Source organism: Pezoporus flaviventris, unplaced genomic scaffold (assembly GCF_033815535.1).
Source record: "Pezoporus flaviventris isolate CSIRO_AGI_PZ_B2104156 unplaced genomic scaffold, CSIRO_AGI_Pfla_v1 ptg000006l, whole genome shotgun sequence".
Lineage (NCBI taxonomy): Eukaryota > Metazoa > Chordata > Aves > Psittaciformes > Psittacidae > Pezoporus > Pezoporus flaviventris.
In genome coordinates, this window is record NW_026892554.1 from 16303424 (window position 1) to 16324976 (window position 21553).

Consider the following 21553-nt stretch of genomic DNA (forward strand, 5'->3'; position numbering starts at 1 on the left):
TTATTTAAATACTGGATTCTAAGTAAGCAGAGATTATATGAACTGCATCAAAAATAGCCACAGAATATGCCTAATTCTAGACAAGTTTGACAACTGTGATCTGCTGTGTGTGATTTGGAGAGGAGGAACAATGTACTTTCAGTATGCATGTTTCTCTGTATTTCTTTGTTGTATTCTTATGGTAAGCTTGACCTATGCAGTTATTTAATTGGGGTAAACTGAGCTCAGACATAGGCTTCCGAAATGCACCCTACAACTCTGTTTTACTGTATGCATATAACAAAAGCGTGTCAGCCAACCAATGATCATTTCGATATAACAAGTTTCCCAAGTCTTCGGTGCACACTTGGAACAATAAAGCTAGCATGGAGCTAGAGAATTAGAGGAGCTATATAGTCATTAATTTCCTAGGCATCTGAATTTAACAAAAATATCCTGTCACTAACATAAAATCTCATAGATATCGCTGCAGAATTTCTGATAACACAAGGAAAACCCCAAACCTTTAGCTTGTGATAAATCCAGGAATCTGTTTTTACTATAGATTATAGCAATGGCACCATGTGACAAATCTAAGCTCTCTCTGAAACACTGATTCTAGATTCTGAAATACAAAGATGAGATGCATGTTAATCACAGAAGATGTAGAAGGAATGCAGTATGTGAAGCTCTTTTTAGTTATTGATACCTTGCAGAATTAGTCTTGACAGAAAGCTTTGAAGTAAATAGTATACTCAAAGTGAAGTTTTAAACTGGAAAATTGGAGAAGGCAAAGCCTTCCCAGTGATTACTTGCACCTTCTCACTATTAGGGAAACTAGCAGACTTATAAGACTTTCTCAATATGATCTGTACACCCACTGCAATCCCTTTAACATACTAGGTATCGGCTCTTGCTTTGGAGCCGATTCTAAGAATCTCGGAGCACCAAGTCAACTAGTGTTGCTCTGATTTAGTTACTTACTGCAAACTGTAGATGTTTCTATACTGAGATTGCAGTAAAAACAAAACTTATTTTAAACTGGATTAAAGCAGCAATCTAGTCACAAGACTGCAGTGTTCTGCATAGGCTGCAAAAAAACCTGCCCATGAGCAGCTAAGTTGCTCATATGACCAGATCAGGAACAGGTGAGGACACTGTAAAAACAAGCCTAAAACTGAAACAGGTCAAAGTGTGCTACAAAAAGTGTATTTTTGAATGGCAATGCAAGAAAGAATTACAGACAACTCATTTGTCTTAAAGTTATCTCTTGTTGAGAACAAAACAAATTAGCGTCTCAAGGAAAGAACTGTTCTCATCTTTAGTGGCCTCTGTCCACTACTCATTGGAAATACTCCCCATATTAAGTAATACTTGCAGTCTATTTACAGTGCAATAAACCCTACACACAAGTCACAACAATGTAGCTGAAGATAAAGGAGCGCAAAGCATGTAACAAGCACGATATGAAACTCATGACTCACCTTTTCCTAAAGCATATGGAGACCAGAGAACACTTTTTTTAACCAGACAGTGTGATGGAGTTTTTACACCCACATCTATGAATCTTCATTTAGTATCCAGGCCCTGAAACTGCCTTAAGTGGTATCACTGCAGTGATCCCCTTTTATGAATTCTAGTAGTTGAATATTCATAGATGTTACCTGCAAAAAAATTCCACTCCATGCCAGATATTGCATAGCAGCACTGCATGTCACAGGAAGCAATTTGTGTGTCCTGTGAGAGCCAAAGGGCAGTGGTGAGACAGGACATGAGCCTAGAAAGGAAGGGATGGATGGCTGATGTATGGCAGCTACAACAGCTGTGAGGAAACTGCCAGATCAGAGGCTCTGGGGGAATGGTTCTCAGCGGGGCAGCACTAATGACAGCAGCTGTGATTCTCCCCCACCAGTGCCATGTGCAAGTGTAGCATTTGTACTGGAGGAGGGGAGTGTAAAGGAAGAAGTTCAATAAATAGTGGCAGGCTGGAAACTTTTTAGGACATAGGTGGTATGAAATAGAGAAAGAAATTCCTCTCAAGCATGTCTAGCACTGACGTATTTAGGACTAAGAAACTGGCTTTCAGTTAATCCAGTTTGAGGCCATGACTGAAACCAGCAGTTTACCCCTGCATGCTGAAATGAGGCACATATTCCCAGTGGAGGTAAAATAAGCCTGACTTTTCAGTAAGAGGCAAGGCTGACCTTAATGCTATGGAAACTGAAGTTGCAAAGCAATCTCTGCACAACAATTACAGTTCTAGCTGGCCTCCTTACCTTTGCCATCTTAGTCTGGCACTACTTCTTAGGAAATGAATTAAAATAAATCCCATTAAAATAAAAAGGCAGAATTTATTATTCTCAGCCTGAATTGCAGACAATGTGCACTGATTATATCGCTTCAGCTGTGAAATGGAACTTCTACACTGTACTGACACATCTGAATTACTAAACAGTTTTCAAACAGAAATCTGAGAACTGCTTTTTATGGAGCTGCAAACAGCTGCATTTTAATTCAGATATTAGAACAGCTAAGTGAGCCTATCTTGTTTTCTCTGTTTCAAAATATTTCTCTATGTTTTTTCTAAGCAAGGTGCTAGTACCTGATGGCCAGAAGTCCAAACTCTTCACTTTTCATCTACAGACATGTTAGTCTACCTATGTGGATGACAACTGCATCCAGCGTATGCAGGCTTTAGAAGAACAAAAACAGAACCTAGATGTTTTTTGACAAATGCAATAGATACAAATGTTTACCACACATTCTGCTACTCAGACTACTGGGCAGAAGCCTTCCGAGTCACCTACTGCAAGGATTTCCTAATTTTCTCAGCGTATCCATGGTATTAGAAGGTTTCATAGCTAATACTCACGTATCAGTTACTGAGAAAGCTCTTGAAATTGGAGAACGTACTTCTAACTAACACTACTCCAATATCCTCTGAAGATAAGAGTAATGACTTGCTGGATCCAGGAGCATGTTATGAGTAAGGGCTTCAACTGAGTCAACAGGTCATTTCCTGTGCTTGGTCTAAGACTCCCTCCTGTTTCTGATACCTCAGCTCCCTCCTTGATAATGGACACTTGAGTCAAAATGCTGTATCATTCCAAGTGCATTTTTCAACTTCCGGCTGAGGGGAGAATAAATGTTCCTGAGAACATGGGGTCAGTGCTGTATCCTTCTTTCCTCTCCTCAGGATTCACTAACTTTACCTTGCTGAGGCAAGCAAATGCTCATTGTGTTGTACAGTGCACCACTGAAGCTCCACTGTTGTTAAGAACAGTGATTAAGGGCCCAAGTTACACAGGTTTCTCAAATTATTTTCCTTTCAGTAATGGTTTTGCTTTATTTTTCTTAAACTTCCCTGCCTCAGCTTGATTTTGAGAGGAAAAGGAAATCAATCTCCAGAAAACACATGCTGCGTTTCTGTGGCAGTAGAAAGGACTATGCATAGGGGAACCAATCTCTTCTGCTCCTAGTAACAGGGCTACTGGCTTACAGCTGGAATTTATTCTAATCATGCTTGTTATAGTCATTAGCTTTCTCCTGAGTTCCTTGCATCTAATCCCAGACAGCTGCAGTGAGGGTTTATGGAACTTAACACTTCTACAACTTTTCACCTGTGTAGAAAGGTATCTTCACTACTTTCTTCCCATGGAGAGAGACCAATTAAACTAGCATTAACAGTGGGAAATGGTACACAATTGTAAACATGGTGAGAAAGTGAAATACCCAGAATAATTCTCCTGACTGTGTTTAAAGAACTGCTTTACATACGTACTTGATTCACAAGCTCAACAGCAGTCTAGTGGGAGCAAAACAAGCTCTCTGACAGTTTTCATTTAACATGCCTAGTGATCTGAAGGGGAGCTTGTTTTGACAAAATTCCCATGCAATTTTCACTTCCCTGAAATTGATCAATAATTCCTATTTTCCCAAATATCCAGTAGAGAAAAAAAAAACTATTAAATTGGTTCTAAAGAGATATAACTTTCTACCCTTTGTAAGTCATCTTCAGATGTAAGAGGAACATCAGCATTGTAACCCTATTTACCGTCAGGCTAGATCATAGCACGTATCGTATGTATGGCCCTCAGGCTTGCTTGAAATGTTTCATTACCTTACATGAAAGTGAAATCTTTAGAATTACTTTCCTACACGTGAGACAACCTTCCTTTCACACTCTTCACCAGATGATATCAAGAGGTTTTTGAGATGCCATAAACTATGTTTCATATTTTTAAAAGATTGTACATTCAGAACCGTGTTCTTGTATTTCATTTGATAGTCTGTAATATTTGCTTAGTTGGTTTAATCTAAGAAGCCTTTAAAATGCAATGCTTACCTTGTAAATGGCATTGTAAAAATGCTTTCTAATTATAACCCACCATCAGAAACTAGAACAGAGACAAAGATATACTAAAGACAAGTAAAATCCTACGCCACTGCAGAAATGGTATAATTGAATGTATATCCCAACTGAATGTAGCTTTCGTATCTACAGATGAAGTAATAAAAATGTGTATTCAAATATTTAATTATCATTTATTGTTGATGTGGCTTAAGCATTCTTTAGGGTTTAATTCCACAGCTCAAAGAGGAATACTAAACCTTTACTGCCATATCCGTATAATTGCTCCAGTAAAGATTTTAGGACTAGTATCAATTCTGCAGTGTTGTGCCTGCTATACAGAAAAAAAACAGAAGTATATTATATATTATAGGTATCTTAAACTGAGGGAAGGACGGAAGCAAAATATTTTTACTTAATAGAGTAAGATGAGCCTCCAAAATTAAGGCAGTGAGATCTTATGGCCTGTGCTTGTGGCTGCCCAGCTCCAAGTTCTGTTTCAAATATCAAAAAAGTATCCCTTGTGTTTGACCTGCACACAAATACTCCATTGATAGCTCTGCAGAGGCTTCCACTTCAAAATGTATTTCTTATGTAATATAAGCTTTATTATCTTATGATTATCGTAAATACTTTCTAATTCATTGCGAATAAGGGCAAAGTATAGGGTGTATAGGAATAAGGGAAGGAAATACAGGAATAAGGGAACAGTAAAGTATATATAGTCTTTATATACATAAAGAATGTATGTCAATTCAATTAAAACACATTCTGCTACTCTGAGACAACCTGCAGTCCACCCAGAGCTCTGGTAGAATTTTTAGGCTGTCCTAGAATGGATTATGCAAAGCTGTAAAATGCTTTGCAGGGTACCTTTCTGCTGACTATGGAGGCTATTCAGATGTCTGGCAATCTTCTTATCTCCTGCTAATTTGTATTCTTTGTACGTTCAGCTTACAATTTCCTGTATAATATTGCTATTCAGAAGGAAAAGAAATTCTTAAACTTATTTAAAAATACATGGTGTACAAGCAATTAATGTTTCAGAACTTACTTGATTAGCATTTTAAGCTTCAGTTTACAGTCTACCAAGTAAAGATTCTTTGATATTTTTTTACATGATGCATCTGTTCAAATTTTTAACACAATAAAATTGGAAATACTTACCACAGGCAATTAATTAATCATTGCAACATGATTTCCCCAGCCTCATGCAAAACTGCTGCTTTCCTTCCATGAATACTAATTTTGAGTTATAGGCAGAAGTAAATAAAATATACTATTTGAATAATACTGTAGAAGGGAATAGGAGGACAGAATAGGTCACTTTAAATGAAACCGGAGGTTGAGCACAACATTTCAGACTGTACAATTTAAGAACAATAAGCCAAACGTTCTCGACCTTATTCCAAGAGCATCCATTCAATGAATGGTTAGATGGCTGGAGGGAATATCCAGACTGCCAATTTACAATAGCTGTGGAGGTAGGTCATTGGAAAGGCCTCATTTGTAAAAGAAAGGAGATGCTTAACTTTCTAATAACTCAGGGTTTAGCTATCAGGTTACCGGTTCACACCCAACCATTTACACTAAAATTTTGCAGCTTCTTGATTCTCAGTGTATAATAACACTTCAAAAAGACTTCTTTTTATTACTACTAACCTTCAAGTCCTGCAAACAGTTTCATGGGTGCTCACTTAACATTATCATAGGAAAAAAATGTAATTTTCTTTCAAAGGTTACAGGAAAGGACCGATAACACCAATTTAATGAGTCAAACCTCAACAGAAATTAGATGTGAAGGCATTAACAATTGACGCATTTCTCACAAGCAGCATCTACTAAAAGCATAACAATTATAGTATTGCTATTATACTATTATAGTATAGCTAGTAGTCTACAGGCTTTTAATATTAGTTATTCTTCCAGCTGGCTAGCTGAAATCAGGTAGGTCTAATGGGTCAAAATTTAATAATTAACCATGGTCGAAAAAGTATAAAATGATTTATTGCATGGCTGTTTATTCACCACATCTGGGTGTTTGTCTCCCCACTCTCCTTTGCTCCCCCACCAAAAAAAAAAACAAAACATTAAAAAAAAAAAAAAAGGTATTTTGCTTGTGGAATAACAGGCAAGAATAGATATCACTGAGGAGTATTTGCGGTGAAACTATAGAGGAGTACTCTGGAAATTGCATGAAATTCTTCTCAGTAACAAACATCTAAAATCTTGTTGAAAGCCATCAACACCTTCCCCATCCAATTAGCACAAAGGATTAGGTTGCATTTTCCTCCTATTAGCAGAACCGTGTCTTTTTCAAACTCATACAAATACTTGTGCTGCTACCTGATTTTAGTAAACAAAAATCCTTTTGAAATAATAAAATAAGGGTAAAGACTATTATGTTAATTCAAGATAAGAGTCTGCTTTTGTTAAGCAGAATTAGAAAATTGCAGGGTTAAATTATGAGACATTTTACAAAATAAAAATTTAATAAGAGTAGTAAATAATTTTGATCAGAGGTTTTCTTAGCAGTGAATCCCATAACATAGTTATGGGATTTTGCATTTTCAACCTTTGAAAATATAATCTGTCACTTGCAGCTCGTTGTGTTTGAAGCACACTGCTCCGTGGTGGATGATCACCTCGTTTGAGAAGTAAGATTAGGAAGATTTCTCTGGCTGTCTCTAAGGCATAAATGGCACATCAGTAAAATCCTCTCCAATCTATAACAACTACTTAGAAGATAAATATTCTATCAACTATTTCAGCAAATAGTGAAGATGGCTTGAAAGCTTTACAGACACCAGCTTTTCCATAAGAAGTCAGCAGAAAAATTGTATGCATACATCTTATGAAAATAAGGCCATTTCTTCTAAAATAGTATTTTGAATGTAAAATTTAACTGTGCTCTGAACAATACAGTTACAGCTCAGTAGATTTACACATAAATTGTTATCGAAAACAAAGCACTGACCACAATGATTTAAATATTTATATAGTATTAGAATTAGAGGCACACAGTGACCTGACATACATACTGCTGTTGTGTGTGAGCCCATGAAGGATATATATTCTAAACTAAGAAGTCTGCATCTTAAATGGGTATTGAAAAATGAATTAGTGTGACCTTCTGTTGTCAGCTCTCCATTCCCTATGGCTATGGGGACTAGGACATGCTGTGTAAACGGAAAACTAATGATAGTTTGACGTCTTTACTTGAACTAATTTACACTAAGTTACTGTAGGTGCAGCAGGGCCCACCTCTAAGGCCAACTTATCAAATACCACACCCACTGCTTTCAAGCTGGTTCAAGCAGCAGACTGGACCTCAGTTAGTATATCCAGCAGAACTAGGACTCCTATCTGTGTATTGCACAGTTTACCTGAAATAGTATTTCAGCCCTTGTACAGCAAAGCATATACAGAAGATTCCATTCTGAGGATAGGAGCAGTTCATCAGGGTGTAAGACCTATATCCTTATCATGTGGAGCTGCCTGATTTCAAAAAATAATAATTGCACACTTACCATCCATTGAGGAGCCAGGCTAAAGTACCCAAATTGTGAGCTGCTCCTGTATTTCCCTGTTCCCAAGTTAGCACCATAGTCACACACATCTTACTTCTGTTAAGTTACAAGCAGTAAGCTGGAAAATACATAACAAAATATAGCATCTAAAAATGCAGACCAGACTTAACCTTACAGGAGACAGTACTCAGTGAACAAGACCTACCTTGAAATGTCTCTTAGTTAAAATAGAATAAACTTGCATCTTTCTTTTGTACGAGAGGTCTCACTTATTTGAGATTCATTTAAAGTCTTTTTTAAAAATTAAGAATTTGACAAAAATCCTGTCTCTTCCCTCCAAAAGAGTTGTTCTAAGCAAAAAGAAATTAAAAAAATAGTCCCAAACTCATTGAAACCAGGAGGCAGCTCTGGGGAAGTCTCACTAGCTATTACTCTGCTCCTGTCTTCCCAAAGCATCTGGGAGATGGGGTACTGGGCCTGGTGATTTTTCCTCATAAGCCAGCACAGCGTGTTACATAAGACAAACTCTGCCATTGAACAGCTGTAAGATAGTCCTACCCTTTTAGGTAAGTTAAGATGATGTATGTGGAGGTATGTATCAATTCTAAATATTGATTCATATTCACACAAATTTAGGAATCATTACTAGGAGTATTTAAAAAAAACATTATTTATATAAATTTAAATTTGGATTGATAGGAAAATTAAAGTTCATATGCATCAATTTTCCAAATAGGCCAAAACTCTCTCTTGTAATCAATACTACAGAGAATCTGATCTCTTCTCTGCTGAGATCCACAATTTAGATGAAAGAAGATTTTGTCCATGGAGGATAGTTAATGATCACTGGAAATATTCATTAAAATTAAAAAGTGCCCAATACAAAAAACTTTACTCTGTCATTAGGACATACCAGACAAAGTCACAGCAAAAATCACCTCATATTAATTTGGTGAAAATTAGTAATCAAAGATGGAATTATTAATCTGAGGCACTTTTGGACAAGGAAGCGTTCCACAAAATTCTGCTGTCTCTAAGGAGAGATGTAATAAGTGTTTACATAGTGAAGCTGCTCAAAGCAATCATTCTGAAATTCATTAAAAAAAAAAGAACAAAAAAACATAAGAATAACGTGCTTTCTACAACATTAATACCTTATGAGAAATACATTCAACAGTGTTGCACTTCAACTGTAGAGCACTGTGGCATCTCATTAGCAAGTATTAAAGCCCAACAGTAGTAGCAGTTACAACAATTCCTTATGGTTGCTCTGTAAAACACAGCATAGAAGAGATTTTTATGCTGATTTGGGATTTCCTGTCCTTTTTCATGGCCGGTGTCTCTCTAACAAGCCTTCTCTCAAAGAAATATTCAACCAAGGAAAAATAAAATGCTGCTCAGGGAGAAGTCCTACAGCTACTACCATAGTTACAGGCAAACCATCTTTTATTTAGTATGATTGCCTACATAACCAGAAAAATAAGGAGGCTTCATCTTATCCTAAAAACAAACTTTTCAAAAGTTTCATAGCAGTACCCTTTGCTAACTTACAGATACCCAAGTTCACGTCTGCATTATTCTCACCAGTATGTATGAGTACTTAGAAACCTATGAAGACGGTTTCTGGAGAAAAGCTAAAATCTGTTAGCTAGCCATACGCTGACCATGCAGTCCATCTTACACCTTAAAGCAATTATCTCCATATATGAAGACTGCTGTCTAAAAAAAGAAAAAAAAAAATATTTATTTCAAGTGCTTGTGCTAAATCTACATGGTGGATGCCTCGGGTACTTCAGTCTCCAGGCTACTGCATCATGAGCCTTTCAAAAGCACTGTAATTTCATTCCATCAACATATGACACATGAATCTAAATCTGAGTGCAAATCCTTTCTCATAATCACATTTTCTTCTCTGAATTAATGACTTTGAAAAGGGGAGTACGTTTCTTCACATTGTAAAGATAAAACACAATTTTAGCAGTCTCCCATTTATTCTATTTTTACCAGCATATTTTAAAACTTCCCTCATCCTTCATTCCATTCCTGTTATTGATAACTTCATTATCAAGCCATACAAGTGGGTCCCACTGCAAAATAACTTAATTCTGTTAAGTATTGGGATTATGAAAACTATACCATATCTTTCTTGCTTAAGAACCGTGCATTGGTAATCTGTGTTATAGACTAGATGTTTTTAAATTTTAGATTTCCACATCTCATTCTATCACACATCTTCCTTTTTTGTGCTTTGGTTTCTTGTAATTTCAACCGTTGTCCAAAATGCTAAAGTTACGTCTCTGTCACAAAATATAATATATAATTCTTCAAAGTAAGGACCATCTTTTTCCTTTTCTCTTGATTAAGCTGTGAATGCTATTGGAAACAGGCCTCAAGCCAATGATTTAACATTTGGTAACACAAAGATAATGAGATTTGTTGGCTCAAAGTAAATCACAGCTGTTGCACATCTTGACTATCTTTTGCCTGGATGCTTAGCTTAGGGATCAAAAGCATTATCTATAATGCATCTATGAATTTATAGAGTATTGTTCAAATGGATAAAATTTGCTCCTGACTCACTTAGAAAATGTGTTTACTAATTCATTTATCTTAAATGGCAAAGCAGCAAATGTGTTCAGGGTATGCTGTCTGTTCCTGAGAGATAGGAATGCCTGAAAGAAAAGTTACAACTCAGCTTTCACCAAAAAACTGTCTTTATTTTACTGTTTTTATCATGTTATTTAGAAAGATTTCAACTTATAAAAAAGAATTATATAATATGGCAAGAATATTGTGATCAAAATAGAGTAACAAAACTAATTTCTCCAGTGTGTTTAGTTTATCTTTGCAGCTTTGGGTCTATCTAATTTCAGCGTATCCAAAGATTGTAGTATACAATTTCTGCTTGGCCTTTCATACAGTTGCTAAGAAGAGAGTATCACTGTCAGGGGGGAAACACTTGCACATACAAAACAACAAAGTTGGCAGAGGGAAATAAGAATCAACTCAAGTACTTTAAGCTGATTTTTTTTTTTAATTAGCTATCAAGCTTTCCTGTTAATATTTTCCAAATATTTTCCAAACCTGTATCCAAATACCATAATTTTTACTCTATCTACTTTCAGTGGTAATCTTGCTCAGAATGTCAGTCCTGCTTCGTCATAAACACTCCCCTAGACTCTGCTGAAGAGAAATTAGAATTTCACTGGCTAAATAAAACACCAAGTATTCTCAGAACATGAACGGCTGAATAAAATTCACACATGCATTTAAAAAAATAAAAAGAAAGAAAAAAAAATTAGAAATATTTAAGATTCAACTGAAATCCCAGTTTAGCATTTTAGCCACAGAAGCAAATTTCCATGTACTTGGATTTAGAAAATATCCATAAACACATACCACTACTGTGACCCTCCTTGAATTATCACTGATGAGAAAAAATGCACTTCCAATTTAATTTTGTTTCTCAATTTGATTATAGGAATCCTACTTTTCCTTTTTAATAGTCATGTCTCTGTGCATGAGTGCATGCCTATGTTGCCATAAGCTTGGGACACCCAGGGTAAGGGAAGAGTTGAAGGAAGAGCTGAAGCATTAGCATTTTGCTCTAGCAGCTCCCACCCACAGCACAGGGCTTGCGAGCTATGCTAAGCCACTTTTGCAATTCCTTGCTTGGTTATCTGCAGTACAGAGTTGGAAAACTGTTAGGAATTAATGTGAATGTATATTGAATATATTGTTGTTCACACACAGTGTTTTAATTTGTGCACTATTAGTCTGAATTGAAAGGACAACACAGAATACTATGTCTTGCACAATACAGATGTCTTGCACAATTCACCTATGAAGCCAATCATCCAACATAATACAAATAAAAAAATAAGATGCATCACATTCCAGTAGACCTCCTAAGCCCTTTTGCTATTTTTTCTGAACAAAAGGACGGAATTTCTCACCTGGTTTGTAAAGTACAGTAAGAAATAACATTAAAATGCTCAATACTAAAAAAAAACCCCCCCCCAAAAAAACAAATCTAGAAACCACTATTTAGCTTTCATGTGATCAGTTTTTATATAAGATGATTATTCAAGTCAATAAAAGAGAACAATTATTTGTAAAAAATGAACAGAGTGAGAATCCATACCCAGATTGTACATATTTTGGGGAGCAAGTAAGAGTTGGAGGACCAAATTACATCAAAGCTTGGCTATCCAATTTCCATCATATCTCATAGATCTAATTACTCCAATACCAAGTGGAAGGAAATTAATACTGATTCTTTTTCCCCATTTGCCAAGAAATGTGGAAACCAAAGGGGTTCAGGGCACTTTTTTATTGGTGAGGACTTTGAGGATGGGGCAGAGTTAAAAGAGCTTATCACCAGGTAAAAAATTCTGATCCTAACTGATATGTGTTAGTCTTCAATAAACAATAAATACTGTTATTAATCTTAACATAATATAAAACTACCTGCATATAGAAGTAACCAGTAAATTGAAACAATGTATATCTAAAATATGTTAACTAAAATATATTAATATTTTTATATAAAAATGCACTAATATTTAATCTATTAAATAAAAAATATTAAAAAGCCCTATACTTTGTCTGTGACCTGTGCAAGCTATTTAAAAGAGCCCTGATTATTTTGCTTCCAAACCCTTCCTGAGTCTTGACGTGCATTCTCAAAACCATTTCCTTCTTCTGAAATGTTAAGGATATTGTACTATGCCTCTGCATTAACTCAGTTTTAATATTTAGTTAGGATGTCCTTAATTTGTTTTACTGATGCAAATATAAATGCTTTTAATTTGAATGCTATCTACAAATAAATTAATGGAAAGAGAATTTTCCTTCAGTGCTAACTTAAGAAAACAAAAAACAGGAACCAACCTGCTTTTATCTCTTAATTCCTTTCACTCATATCTGTAAAAGCCATTTTTTTTAAGTTCACAGAGAACATGTGCATAATATATTTAAAAGTCCTGTACTATACTGCTATACTGTACTATAAAGTGGTTTAATTGAGTCTTATTTCTGTAATGCTAGCCGGGAGACAGTGACATCTAGGAAAGGAGGCACTTCACCACTTGGTGTATGTGCTAATAGCATTTGGTTCTGAGATTCTTCCTGGCCAATTTTAACCAGCTGTAGTCATGGCCCTTGGTCTTGCACAGGTTGGGTGGCAGCCACAAGCATTTCTGAGAGTAGCAATTTGTTTTCTGTTTTTTAAATTTTCATTATTTGCAAGAGCTACTTGAAAACATGGAAGAACCGAAGAACTGGAACTGGAAAAGTACCTATTTTAGGAGGTAGGAGAAAGGGCTTGTTTCCATCTAGCTCATGAACTTGCAGCTGTGAGGTTAGTTAATTCAAATTACAGAAAAACGTATGCTAGCAGTCAAGAATTTGTTAAATGGAGGGGATGAGGGCAGGGGGAGAGAGATGGGGAGGACACAACAACCAAAAACCAACCCCAACTAAATCGAAGCTGCTCTTTTATTTATTGCAGTCATCTCTAAGTGTTGTATTAGTCCTACTGAGGAAACACTTTTTGGAGGAGAAAAGGGAAAAGTATTTTCTGCATTTACAGGCTGCCATGGTATCACTTCAAATGTTACAGTCACAAATGGTGCTAAGCACACACTGAATGCCTTCTACTATTTTTTCCACATCAAAAGAATTTCTTCACGATGACACTGCAAAGCTAACAAGAGGCTACAGTAGCAATGCTGTAGGTGTCTCAGCCCAACACCAGCACCGTGGGCTCAAAATGACTGCAGGCATGCTGTTAATTCAGGCTGTCCTGAATAACCTGCATCTCCAGATCACTTTCTGCCTGAAAATTTTAGCCATGTCTTTAGGTAGTATGACAGAATGTAGAACCATTGACTTCAGAAAATTAGTATAAAAAGACACCAGAGAAAAATCTGTCCTTCGTCATTATTTTAAGGCAGTATCTCCTTCTCCTAGTAACATTTAATTTTTACCATTGCTAACAATCTGCATCAGATACCTACAACGTTAGGAACTGAGGGAACAAAAGCACACAAGGTAAATTAGGTTATGTTTGAACAAGTCAGTTTAAAATTATGTGACTAGCAAATCGACCTGCTCATGTAGCACATTGACAGCAGATGGTGTTTTTCCTAATGACTGTTGTAATTAAAGAGAGTGAGCAAAAAAAAAGAATACTGCATAGTGTCTCCAAGAGAATTAAGGAGCTCCAGATCATTGAGGACAATGAAAAGGGGGGAATGAAAGATGATCCAAATATTGTTCCATCTTAGAAGGGATTTTGCTTCATAGTTGTACTGGATCTGGATATACGTTAACATGTGTATTCCCAAGCTTTCATATTACAGGTCTCATTTAAGCTGTTTTATAATTGCCAGCATAAATACACAAGATACTTCAGGAAACAATTCCTCTTCTCTATGTTCATACTTTATACAAATAACCCAAGAACTTATTTCTACATGCACTCATGTATATAAAGACATACATATAATGTATTCATCAAAACTGAGACTGTGCACAAAATTCAACCTTTAAATTTCTTATTCAACTTTTTGTCTATCAATCTCCTTTTTCCTTTTCAAAATAATGCACATAGAATTTAATGTAATTGATACTTAGTCACTCTAAGGAAAAAAAAATAACTGCATTGTGAAACCAGGAGATTTTAAATGGTGCTATAAGAAAATGGAATTTTTTCAGCTAGGGAGAGTTAGAATAGACAAGTAATTTCTACTGCTTCTGAACTACTTACTTTCATCATTAAGACCTCTCTCCTCAGTTAAAATTAAAACATCCACCAGGAATACAAAGAAAACTGATGGCAAGCAAACTACAGTCTCTGACCAGCTGTTTCTGCCCACATCTTTATGAGAAAGGACACACGAGGGCCTGTAGTGACAGGATAATCGGGAATGGCTTTAAACTGACAGCAGGGAGATTCAGATTAGACATTAGGAAGAAGTTCTTCCCCGTGAGGGTGGTGAGATACTGGCACAGGTTGCCCAGAGAAGCTGTGGCTGCCTTACCCCTGGCAGTGTTCAAGGCCAGGTAAGATGGGGCTTTGAGCAAGCCAGTCTAGTGGAAAGTGCCCCTGCCCATGGCACGGGGCTGCAACTGGATAAATTTTAAGGTCCCTTCTCTACCTAAACCGTTCTGTGATTCTATGAAAAAATACATATTTTTCAGACTTACGGGGTTACGTGTATGGGTTGAGTGTTTACATTACTGAGGTTGCAAGGAAAAGAAAGTTTAATACAACTGAGGAACATACAGAACAGGTTTTTCACAAACCCCAAAATTCTATACCAAAAGGTAGGGTCATATACTGTGCCAAAATTTAGAGTAACCTAGACTTCTGCATCCAATGTACTCATTGGGAGGGAGCTTTCTCCACTGAAAATATTAGTATTTTTGTGTGTAAAATTATGAGGAGCAAAGGAAAAGGTGTATGTGCATTAGTTCAGCTAAGATTTACTTGAGGCCTAATTCAGCCCCTGTTGGTACTGGGGAATGTTATCACATTGCCTTCAATTGACACTAGATTCCTTTTCCAATATACTTTTTAATGTCAGATGTACTCACATACATAAGAGTCTTTTTGGATAGTTTCCTGTATGCCCACAGAGACATATTCTCACACGCATATATCCACGCATAAGCATACATGAAAGTGAAAAATGAATGCATTATCCTTTCTTTCTTTTTAGACAGTGGGCATTGTCAACAGCTACAGAATAAAGTTTCAACTTCAGAATAGTTCAGGTTTCAGCAAAAGGAGAGGAAAAAATACATTCAACAAGCTTAAAGTCTGGTTTCCTACAGTCAAAAAAAGTCTGCAGAAGTCTAGAATAGAAGTCCTTCTGAACTTAAGCAGGCTAGGATGTCATGTCAGATTGTTTGCAGAAACAAAAAGGTTACATTTATTTCAAAATCAGCATTATTTTAAAGGACATTTCCTGTCAAGCTGATGTCTTTACAGGGTATGTATTACGCACTAAATTGCTAGACCAAAGCAAGGAATGATTTATGAAGACTGAAAGGGACAATTTCTCTTATTTTCTTTAAATACATGATAAAGGATGGCAAAATCTGCAGTATCAGATGTCATATGGTATTTAATATCATACTAGTTTACATAATGCTAACACTATCTTGTGTGTTGAACACAGTGCCAGCTAGCAAAGTCTTGCAGCTGACCAAGGTGCAGAGCTGTCTCATGCAGGAAGAACAGTTCAAGGTTCTCTCTTGTATCATACAGTCAATCCATCTACAGGATGAAATTCTAAGTATACACACACACAGAACATACACACCATCTACACAGACAAGGGGAACAAAACGCAGGACTAGAGAAAAATACACTTTCTAAGTCTGTTCAGCAAGTCATTACATGACTTGGTTTCTCTATTTCTTCTGCCTTTCTCTAAAGTCATACGTATACACCAAGAACAAGTTCAAAGTTCTAGATCCTAATCCATTACCAACTTTATTCCTCCATTGCAAGTTAGAGACACCCTGTTAGATCAATTCAGCAAAGTATGAATACTTCACATAAATTTATTTTTAATGTTTTTTAATTTTATTATATCTATTTTTAATTTTTCCCTGAAGTAATGAAATTTTATATAAATACAGAACACATTCAATACAGGATTAGAGATAAAAGAAAAATAGCTGGCAGATATTTCTGTGAATTAACTGGTAATTTCATAGCGTCTTCAAATTTATTTTGAAAAAAATTTGTTCACCTTGTGACAAAAAAAGAGGCTTAAAAGCACCGTATTTGTTAATCACTGAGCACCTGAGTAACTGTGCTTAGTTTTAATTTTGACAACCACATGAAAAATTTGGGATTAATATCAAATACAAATATATGCCTTCAAGAAGCTGTTACCAATACAACAGGCTTTCACTCTCCCAGTTACTTTTCTTTAAAAATACTTTTTACATTAAATACTCTCCCACTGAAACAGTTACTGAAAAATACTTTTTACCAAGAAGTTCAATTTCAGATGTAAGCAGCTTGCTCTGAATTGCGTAGGCAGTATGAGAACATTGCAGAAGTGTTAGTGTAGAAGTAACATATAAGTGCATGAATAATGTCTTTTTACTCATTTAACTGTGAAACATGTTCTTTTGGCATTCATAATTAGGGGCAGAACAGATGGTGAAAGCTTAATATGCCCATTAAAATAAATTATACTGCCAGTGTTTCTTTAGTCTATAAAACTTTGATTGGGCTGGCTATTTCAGATTGGTATTTTTTGTTCTCCTTGGAGTAGTTCCTGTGCATATGATGGAGAATATTTGGATTGCAACTTCAGCAGGAAAAAAAAAAGGGAATTCTGTCCAAGACTAACAACACTTTTAAACGGGAGAACTCTGATTTAATTTTCTCCTACCTCCCTAAGAATCATCATCTTAAGGCCTAGTTGTATTCTCCTTACTCTTTCACTTTCAGTGTGTCAAAGCCTCAGAAACAATGCATGTTTCTCCGTTTCCTTCTTTAAAAGATCAGCAAAAACAACGGTCTATTATATGCAGTATGGAATTGTATCCCTGCAGCTCAGCGTGTAAATTTTGTGATTCACACAAGCATTAACTGTTTGGAGGAAGAACTACTGCTGTTGCTGGCCCCATCTTTTTGTCATCAAACAGAGGACAAGAAAGGCATTTTACTTTTAGTGCGCTCCCACAAGCAGCTAAGAGTCCCAGCTAATCAGATGGCTTAATAGCAGAGAGTGCCAGACTATCTCAGGTTGAGCACTGAGGCTTACCATTCACCTCAGAACATGTTCGTAGTAGTATTTCCCTTGTGAAGAGAGACATGGTATTACCTGCATTTCTCTTCAGAGTAATCATTACCAACAGAATATGTAACACTCATGGTTACCTGTGAGCAAACTTCATAGCTTCATAGCAACGGAGTTGCCACAATTCAAGATCAATGGGTAAACACTGCAGTAAAGCCAGAGCAGAGATAATGAAGTAAGCAGCACAAAACTATTATTGTGGTATACACTGACTGGAATGTAGTTAAAACACTGTTTGGTCATAGGATTTGAAATGTTCCATTGCCATCATTACTGTTCAGTTGAAACATACTCATAGTATAGAAAGACTTGATGCTCAGGTAAGTTTGTGAAAGACCATTTAGCAAGATAGGGGCTTGGGGCAGCGTTCAAAGCCTCCTGGAGGATAGCTGTTGCTGCTCTTCTCCTCCCCACAATGGACTTCTCTTATCAAAAGTACTCCTTATATTAAGCTAATAGAAGTAATTGACTCCTATTGTTGAGAATGTAATAATCTCCATTCCTGCTGCCCAATAACATTAAAGACTTCAGATGCCTCCAGCTGCCCAGAAAAACTGTATTACAACTCTTAATTCCAGAGTGAAAATTAAAGCATAACTAAATTTAAAAAACTACTGTTGAAAATCTAAGAGAATTTTGTGTTTCACTATGCAGTTTTCTTAAAGCATGCTTATTGGAGAAAAATTTAGTTTGCTTTCAGTCAAGTGTTATCTAGGCAAGTATTTGTCAGCTCTGAAGTACATATGTACTTATTTGTTAAAAAAAAACCTAATGGATTAAATAAAAATGTATTATTTACAGTATTTTAATTTATAATATTTTGAAATAAATTAACATAAATAATATCAGAATAGGATATTGAAACTGATTCATCTGTATCCAGAGACAGCTTATAAGAATTCAGAGCACTTTTAGGAAATTATTCTGCAAAGAAATCAACAGAGGCAGGGACTGAAAATGGCTTTGAAACCTGAGCCTGTTGGTAGCCTGGTTTGTGGCAGCTGGAAAGCTAGCTTAATGGCCAAGCTCAGCGTTCCCAGAGCAAGTGGACCCAGGGACAGCTAAGTTGCAGCGTCTCTTGTTCTGCTGCACGTGAACCAAACAAGGGAAAGAGAGGTGGCTAGAGGAAAGAGATATTGCTGCTATGCTTGATTTATTCTTGATATGCAGAAGAACTGTTTAGGGAAGAAATATGGACAGTTACAGATTAGGACAAAGTTTTTAAAATAGAGTGAAACTGTGAAAGTCCGTGAGTAAAAATATTTCTGTATTAAGGACAGCTATTCTAATTACGTTTTGACAATTCCTAGCATAAGGTGACTCAGTGGGCTTTTGGACCTCATGTAACATGTCCATGTAAAAAAAAAATAAATTAGTGTTTGCCCATTTTTAAGGAAGGTAAGGTTTATAGATGGTCACCCCAACCCCAAAAAACACCCCAACAGAACCAACATATTGTTCTCTAACTTAACCCAATAGCCAAATGAACATGAGTCCATCACACAACCACTCAACATCCACAGAAAAGTCAGACCAAATCTGCTGCAATAGACTCGGACTAGTAACAACCAACCAGCTCAGACTAAGGATGAGTCTGCACAAAAGCAGTGAGGACTTCGCAGTGCAGGCTGTGACCTGGCTGGACACACCTCTCTGGAGCTCAACTGATAAGGTCACAGGAATCAAAGTGAAGGGTACACAAGGGATTCCCTATAGAAGAAAATGCATGTATTAGGATAAGCTGATGTAGACAAGGGATAGGGACTTAGAGGGTATCAACATGCTCCTTTTTTCACAGGGTTTATACATTTAGTAGACTGATTTTTCATGTGTTTGTTGACTGTGTTTTGGCCTCAGGGCACTTCTACTTCTGTATACTTATAAATCCTGTACCTGTAAGATTTGAAAGGTTTTAGTATTACTTACGGTCATCCTTCAGCAGCATTTTCTCATTCTTTGACTGTGTTTTCACACCTCAGCTGAAATTTGTCCAAACAGCTGAGCACAAAATGTACCCAAGAACAGGAAAAACAAAAGTACACAAGTAATTTTCTTCAAATGTATCCTCAGCTTTATAGGAACTTTAAAAAATCAGAAAATTAAACTAGCAGTAAGTTACTTGAAATTACAATACATATATAGGAAGTGGCCTTAAGCAATTTCTATTGCACTGTTCTTCCACAAGTGTAGATTCATTTTAATTTATGTTGGTAATACGTATTGAATCATGCTTGAGTTCCTATAGTAAGATGATCCTCCATAGTATTATTTCACAAATGAAAGAAATGAGTATTCATCCATTGATTCAGAGGCCTAAAGTACTCCCAGAAGTGTCACAAAATGAACATAACGTTCCAAGAGCTGAGTTTTGCTTTCATATCACTGTTTGAGCTGATGGATGTGAAATCTCATGTAGCTAGATAGTAAGCTATTGGCTACAGTCCTAAGGAATGAATAAATTATTTTAAGCTTAGTAGTAATTTATGCTCACAAAATGAATAAGGGCACCATCTGTTCAAGTACAGACAATACCAAAATCTTTTAATTTGTGGTTGAATTGCTCGCTTTTGACATAGATGTGTCACCTGTGAATACTCCTTACATTGAAATCATACAGAAATCAACCTTTTCTGAACAATGGCAAGAAATCTCCTAGGCCTGTAAGCAAGGTAGATGTCACGACCTTAGAAAAGTAATAAATAAAGTTGGAGTAATATCTGAGGGGAAATTTGAGAAAAAGGAAAAATTTTAGTAAAAAAAAATCTGGAAGTTTCAGATAATGTGAAACTATCTCATGTGTTAAGACTTAGAATAAGCAAGGTTTCTCACACCAGGAAACACAGGCACTCTTCTAGGCACAACTAATTTCCTTTCCATGTTTCTAATAAAAGCCTTGAGTAACTTCAGAAGACTGAAGTTCTCATTCCTCTCCCTAGAGATTGTACCTGCAAATTTTAAACAGGTTAAGGTAATGGACATGATATGCATACAGAAGCTGAAAATTTGCAGTAGAATCCAATTACTTACTCTATTTATTTTATAGCTTATCTGCGTATTATCTAAAAGGAATTAATTTGTGCTGCCTTCTAGAGGAAGTGGGATCATTTCCTATACTCTAGAAACATTTTTACTAATTCTTACTGGGGAAAGAGACAAGTTAAATTTAAGTTGCCTGTTATCGTATTGGACAAAAGAAATTATTAGTATAATAGAAACTGAGAAGAATGACCTGAAATGGATTTGGTAAAGAGCTATATCACACTTTCTTCTCTTCTGAGAAAGATGGGCAATCAGCACGTTCCTCCTTCCTGTGCTGGCATGTATGCTAAGTCACAGAAAATTAACTGAGTTTAGTATGGTTTGCTATCCATATTACAAAGTACTAGACATAGTAGCTGCAGTGGAGAGTCAAATACAAAAGAGTAAGATTTTTCCACATACTAAGAAGTTCATAGTTCAGTTACAAAGTAAAAACCAATAGGCTCTGCAAAGGAGAACATAAAAGACAGTAATATTCTGTCAATCACTGTGAGTACCACTATCAGCACTCCAGTTGCCTCTGGCTTTTTTTTTTTTTTCTTGGAGGGTGGGGGGTAAGTAGTACAATAAAATAAAATTTTCAGAATTAATTTCCAGGAAAAATTATTTCAATTGTTTCATAATACCTCCTATATGCAAAAGCCAGCATGGCTTAATATGCTGACTAGAAAATTTAACAAATAAGTAATAAGGTTCCACCTCTCTAGTTGGTTGTTGAGTCATAAATAAGAGGGGAGGAAGAACTTTAAAGGTTTTCATTTGAACAACCAGATTGTTTTCTTAATTATTATTACTATTATTATTACTACTGTAATGGAAAA

General features: G+C 36.1%; 1 protein-coding gene across 4 annotated transcripts in view; it reads right to left on the minus strand.

Moving 5' to 3' along the window:
* The window catches only part of APBA2 (amyloid beta precursor protein binding family A member 2), an 87507-nt gene that overhangs the window by 39643 nt on the left and 26311 nt on the right, over positions 1 to 21553 (minus strand). For 2 of the 4 annotated variants that reach the window (XM_061447115.1, XM_061447113.1), the window contains exon 2: positions 1644 to 1756. The exons of the other annotated variants lie outside the window; for them this stretch is intronic. The gene's annotated coding sequence lies outside the window, so the exon portion shown is untranslated. The remainder of the gene's footprint in view (positions 1 to 1643; positions 1757 to 21553) is intronic. 4 annotated transcript variants of the gene reach the window in all.